Below are 6,247 nucleotides of genomic sequence, written 5' to 3' on the forward strand. Positions count from 1 at the left end.
ATATCATGGTATTCATGCACGCACTTTACCAGTATTGATGACTGAAGGAATACAAACTACAAATATTTGCACAATTATGTATTCTACACATCCCTTTCTTTACACAGAGATGCGATAAACCAGGAATGACATGTCAGGAGAGTAACTCAAACATTCAAGTGTTTGCGGAATAACATCATACAGATTAATTTCCTGGCTAATGCTTGTTCCTATTAATGGATGTATCACATGGGCAACGAGTCCATGTATGACTACTTGCCTGCTATCTGTTCATCTTATTTTCACCTTCTGCCTTCCATACCTGGGAATTCTCTGGATTTGACCTAGGATCTCCAGGAATTAAAAAAAAAAAAACACACATGGCTACAAGAACATTGGGAATACCATGGGTGGTAAGTTTGTGGATGACACCAACATTGGTAGAGGTATAGTGATGAGTGAAGATTACAATGGGATCTTATTTGGTCAACACTCTGTGGACTAACAGGTGGAGTTTCATTAGATAATAGACAATAGATGCAGGAGTAGGCCACTCGGCCCTTCGAGCCAGCACCACCATTCACTGTGATCATAGCTGATCATCCACAATCAGTACTCCGTTCCTGCCTTCTGCTCATATCCCTTGACTCCACTATCTTTAACACCTCTATCTAACTCTCTCTTGAAAGCATCCAGAGAATCGGCCCCCACTGCCTTCTGAGGCAGAATATTACACAGATTCACAACTCTCTGGATGTGACACTCATTGAGTCAATGAGTGTCACAAACCAGAGCAGGACATACCCAGTAAATGGTAGGTTCCTAAGAATTGTTGTAGAGCAGAGGGAGTTAGGGGTAAAGGTATATAGTTCCATGAAGATAATGACAGGGGTGGGCAGGGTGTTAAAGACGATGTTTGGCATGCTTGTATTCATCGGCATAAGTATTAATTACAGGAGTTGTTATTATGTTATAATTAGAGGAATTGTTACAGGAGATGTTGTGTTACAGCTGTACAAGACATTGTTGGTATGACCACATTTGGATTACTGTGTACAGGCCTGGTCACCCTTTGTGGAAGAATATCATTAAACTGGAAAAGAGAATAAAAAAGATTTATGAGAATGTTACTGGGTCTGAAGAATGTGGGTTATAAGAAGGGACTGGATAGGCTGGGTCAATTTTCCCTGGTGCATAGGTGGCTGAGGGGGTATTTATATAGAATTACTAGACTTAATTGGACCCATTGGGTCCCATCTTCACACGGGAGGGTTGGTCCCCCAACGCAATATTCCACCTCTCCACCAATTCCAATATTGGTGGCCAGTGGAGGGGGGGGGGGGGGCTTTCTGGAGTGCTGGTATGGGTCCTGTTCGCTGCAGGGACTACTGGTCTCCAGAGGGCTAGTATGGATATTGTGGGCCAAATGGATTTTTGGGGTGGCAGCTCAGTCCCTCAAGAATGATGTGCTTGCAGCTCACTCACGGCTGGTGGGCTGGCAGTTGACTCACGGCTGTTCCTTGAAATTCAATTTCAAGCAGAGTGCAAGCCCACCAAATTCAAATCCATTTTCCTACCACTTCAAGCAGGGTGCAAGGCCACTGAATTCAAGTGCAGTTTCATACCACTTCAAGCAGGGTGCAAGGCCACCAAATTCATGTGCAGTTTCATACCATTTCAAGGAGGGAGCAAAGCCACCAAATTCAAATGCAGTTTCATACCATTTCATGCAGGGTGCAACGACACCACATTCAAATGCAGTTTCATACCATTTCATGCAGGGTGCAAGGCCACCACATTCAAATGCAGTTTCATATCATTTCAAGCAGGGTAAAACCACCATAAAACCACACAAAACACCAAACTCACAGTTCAGTAGACATTCAGTATGTTCAGTTGATTCACAGCTCCGACAGAGTCGTGACCTCTCCCTCCCCCGGCATGCAGATACTGAGCCACACCCACATTTCTGGGTTTTATAATCCCTCCCCCCGGAAAAGGTGTGGCCTTCGTGGCGTGATTCACAGGAGAGAGATTCTCAACATTTTTTAAACACTAATAACACTTTTATTATTCATTGATGGGAAGAATCCCCTGCACCTGATGAGCAGACGGGGACTGAGTAAGATGGCCAAAAATCACAGCCGTAAGTGGGAGCGTTTTATCTAAAATCAATATAGAAACATAGAAAATGGGTGCAGGAGTAGGCCATTCGGCCCTTCGAGCCTGCACCGCCATTCAATATGATCACGGCTGATCATCCAACTCAGTATCCTGTACCTGCTTTCTCTCCATACCTCCTGATCCCTTTAGCCACAAGGACCACATCTAACTCCCTCTTAAACATAGCCAATGAACTGGCCTCAACTACATTCTGTGGCAGAGAATTCCAGAGATTCACCACTCTCTGTGTAAATTTTTTTTTTCTCATCTCAGTCCTAAAATATTTCCCCTTTATCCTTAAACTGTGACCCCTTGTTCTGGACTTCCCCAACATCGGGAACAATCTTCCTACATCTAGCCTGTCCAATCCCTTAAGAATTTAACTCCCTCTTAAATATAGCCAATGAACTGGCCTCAACTAGCTTCTGCGGGAGAGAATTCCAGAGATTCACCACTCTCTGTGTGAAAAAAGTTTTCCTCATCTCGGTCCTAAAGGATTTCCCCCTTATCCTTAAACTGTGACCCCTTGTTCTGGACTTCCCCAACATCGGGAACAATCTTCCTGCATCTAGCCTGTCCAACCCCTTAAGAATTTTGTACGTTTCTATAAGATCCCCCCGCAATCGTCTAATTTCTAGCAAGTACAAGCCGAGTCTATCCAGTCTTTCTTCATATGAAAGTCCTGACATCCCAGGAATCAGTCTGGTGAACCTTCTCTGTACTCCCTCTATGGCAAGAATGTCCTTCCTCAGATTAGGAGACCAAAACTGTACGCAATACTCCTGATCTCACCAAGACCCTGTACAACTGCAGTAGAACCTCCCTGCTCCTATACTCAAATAATTTTGCTTTGAATGCTAACATAACTTCACTTCAACCCAAACCCAAACATAACTTTCCACTTCAATCCAACCTCCCCCTCCCAAACAGCCATTTGCAGTGCATTTCCACTTCAATCCAACCCCCCCCCCCCAAAACAGCCATTTGCAGTGCATTTCCACTTCAACCCAAAACACCCCACCCAAACAGCCATTTGCAGTGCATTTGTACTTCAAACCAACCATATTTTCATTTTCAAACCACTTTAAGGGCACTCACATTTGCGTCGACATGTGTTCAGTGTTATTCAGAGAGACATGACCCTGTGGCTTCCTCCATCTTGCAGAGACTGAGTGAGGCACACCACTTCCGGGTTTTATAGTCCCTCCCGCTTCCCACCAGCAGGGGCAGCAGAGAGAATGGCAAAAAATTTAAAAACATTAATATATCTCTGATTTTTCTTCGATGGGAAAAATCCTCCGGTCCCGGAAGGGGGAGGCGGGCTCTGAGCGAGGTGGCCAAAAATAACAAGTGTAGGTGGCGGCGTTCTCTCGGCAATCACGCCACAGCGAGCCAAAAGCGGTCAAGATCAGACTTTTAGTAATATAGATATAAATTTGTGAAGGGCATAGATTAGGTGAACAGCCACAGTTTCTTTTCCCTCCAGTGTAGGGGAGTCTAAAACTAAAGTGTATAGGTTAAAGGGGACAGGGGAATGTTTTAAAGGGGAACATTTTCACACCGAGGGTGATGTGTATATGAAATGAGCATGAAATGCGCACAGGAAGTGGTGGAGCCCCACGACAGGTGCCTGCGCCAAATGTAGCCAGAGGTTGGGCCGCCAGAAACAAAGGAGGACAACAAGATAAGGGGGGACTGCCTAGATGGAGGGTGGGGAAGAACAAAGTATCTGGCTTGGGGGAACGGCCGGGAGGGAAGGGGAGGAAGAGGGTGGGGAAACAATGGAGGACCCGGTGTGGGGGGACTGCCGTGAGGGGGGGGGCAAAAGAACACCCGATGTGGGGGGACTACTGTGTGGGGGGGGGGGGGGGAGAAGAAAGGTAGACCTGGAGCAAGGTGGAGGGGGGAAGAATAAAGGAGGACCGTGAGTGGGACAATTTGTATCCTTGTCAGTGCCCTTTATGTGGTGACTATTTACATTGGATATGCAAGCAACGAATTTCACTGTGACATGTTACATGTGACAATAATTAATTCATTCATTCATTCATTCATGGGTATATGGGTAGGAAAGGTTTGGAGGGATATGGGCCAGGCAAAGGCAAGTGGAACTAGCTTGATTAGATAACATGGTCGGCATTGACGAGTAGGGCCAAGGGGCCTGATCCATGTTGAATAGCTTCATGACTCCAGGTTTCATAGATTCATAGAGCTGTATAGCACGGAAACTGGCCCTTCAGCCAACCTTATGCTGATCAAGTTAGCATGTTGGGCTAGTTTAATTTGACTGCATTTGGTCCATATCCCTTTAAATCCGTATACCCTTCCAAGATGACGTCCAACCCAGGCAACTATTTGCGTGCTATCCACAGAAGCAGATCTACAATCACATATTAGAATCGCACCACACTTTTACATTTCTTCTCCTAAAGCAACATTTCTTACTTCATTCCCTTATCATGGATCTATACACTGTAAATGGCTTGATTGTAACCATGTATTGTCTTGCTGCTGACTGGTTGGCATGCAATAAAAGCTTTTCACTGTACCTCGATACACGTGACAATGAACTAAATAAAACTAAACTAAACTAAAATCGCTCCCTTCGATATACAGTATTTGTCCTAATATCACTTAAACATCATAATAGTATTCACTTCCATAGCTTCCTCTGGCAGCTCGTTTCAAAAACAGACAAACCTCTGAGTGAAAATCTTGCCCCCAAGGTCCCTCTTAAATTGTACTGGTTGCCATAAAGCAACTAGGTATTGCTCCATTGGCCTTGAATGTTATTGTCTCCAAATGAGTAAGAGACAAATTATAAATATCCTCCTGTAAGTGCTTCACAGTTCCTAGCCCATCAACATCTCTTGTGGCGGTGGCACGGAAGAGATCCTGTGCTCTATTTTGGCTGTCCTTTTCATTGCTGATGGTGACAAAGTGTGAGCGGCTGCAAGTGAGATATTGCTGAGTTTTCCATAACAGCACTCTCATTAACCTCTGCTGATTTAGTCTGAACTCTCACTTGGGGAATATCACAAAATAATAACTGAATCATCCTACCACAGCCAGAGAGCAGTCCTGAACGACTATCTACCTCATTGGTGACCCTCAGACTATCCTTGTTTGGACTTTGCTGGCTTTATCTTGCACTAAACCGCATTGCTTTATCATCTAACGGTAAATGGCTCGATTGTAATCATGTATTGTCTTTCTGCTGGCTGGCTGGCGCTTTTCACTGTACACATGACAATAAACTAAACCGAAACTGAAACTGAAACTGAATCATCGCGCCCAATTTCTTCCACAGATGCTGCCTGAACTGTTGAGTTCCCTCAGCAGTTAGCTTTTTCCTCGATTTTGGTGTCTTATCACAAGGCGGGCCTGGCTAGAAACATAGGAACATAGAAACATAGAAAATAGGTGCAGGAGGCGGCCATTCGGCCCTTCGAGCCAGCACCGCCATTCATTGTGATCATGGTCCCGTGCCTGCCTTCTCCCCATATCCCTTGAGTCCACTAGCCCCTAGAGCTCTATCTAACCCTCTCTTAAATCCATCCAGTGACTTGGCCTCCACTGCCCTCTGTGGCAGGGAATTCCATAAATTCACAACTCTCTGGGTGAAAAAGTTTTTTCTCACCTCAGTCTTAAATGACCTCCCCTTTATTCTAAGGCTAGTGTTGAATTCAGCTCAACATCAGAGACAATTAATAAGCTAAGATCAGTTGCTGTGAGGGGTCGGAGGAAAACCTAAACCTTTTAAAATCAATGGGAAATGTAACATGATGACAATCTAAAAAATGTGCGTGCATCATTTATATTAGATATTATCTGAATTTGTGATTGTACAGAATAAATTGTTAACAGGGATATTAACTAGGTTTTGTAATCCTGAGTTTCATGTAAAGAAAAAGGTATTACCTATCCAAATCTACAATACGTGCAAAATGTAAGTTATGTGTTAACTTGCTTTAAAATCTAACATTGAATAAGATAAAGAAAGCAAAGTGCTATTTTTACTAAACTTCTCTTAACCAATTTAATGCACCCATTGACAGCGGTGTTCAAAGGGAATTTATATTGAGGATCATACTACAACTGCCAC

This window comes from Amblyraja radiata, chromosome 1, assembly GCF_010909765.2.
Source record: "Amblyraja radiata isolate CabotCenter1 chromosome 1, sAmbRad1.1.pri, whole genome shotgun sequence".
In the NCBI taxonomy this organism is placed as follows: domain Eukaryota; kingdom Metazoa; phylum Chordata; class Chondrichthyes; order Rajiformes; family Rajidae; genus Amblyraja; species Amblyraja radiata.